This window comes from Apteryx rowi, unplaced genomic scaffold (genome assembly GCF_003343035.1).
Source record: "Apteryx rowi isolate R43461 unplaced genomic scaffold, aptRow1 scaffold_158, whole genome shotgun sequence".
NCBI lineage: Eukaryota > Metazoa > Chordata > Aves > Apterygiformes > Apterygidae > Apteryx > Apteryx rowi.
The window spans coordinates 51,451-52,148 of record NW_020447841.1 but is presented as its reverse complement, the minus strand read 5'-3'; positions in this window follow the sequence as shown (position 1 = coordinate 52,148).

The window sequence follows — 698 nt, the reverse complement described above, 5'->3', positions numbered from 1 at the left end:
AGGCCTTTTATAAGTTGTTTGGGTGGCTTGAGGGACTCCACATAGGATACAGATTTGCTTTGCTGTAGATCACTGCTCTGAATCAGGGGATGGAATGGGTAGATCATGGCACCTATTCTGTTACCCTTTTGGTGTGAGCAGGCTGCAAGCAAGGATGCAGTACAGCATAGGCAGACATCTGTACTACATCCTGAGCAGAGCCCATTCAGGTCAGGGACCCAGGAAGTGTCACCAGGAAGGACTCCCAGCCGTACCACAGTAGGCCTGTTCAAACCCGTGCTCCACTGGTGCAGTGCTACACACCACATTACCAACCCTTACAGCACCCTCATACCCTTACTCTGTGAGGAGTATTCCTGGGGCTGGGCTCGCATCACCCCACTCGTCCAACTCTCCATCCAGGATGGAGCTGCTGCTCTCCAGTGTGAAAACCAGGCTTCCCCAGCGTGCCTGCGGAGAGCCATGGAGCAGAAAGGGCCTCCCGGCTCTCCTGAGACCGTAGCCTGTGGTTGCCGTAAGGCATCACAGCTAGCCCCCCGCCGCGGCACGGGGCCCTGCACAGAAGAGCAGGGGCAACTCTAGCAGAGCACAACTTGACCATGTCACTTCCCAGCGCAGACAGCTGAAGCAAGCGCTTACCGCTGCCGCCTGGGGACGGCAGCCCCCGGGCCCCCCGAGCACCGGGGCGGGCGCGGGGG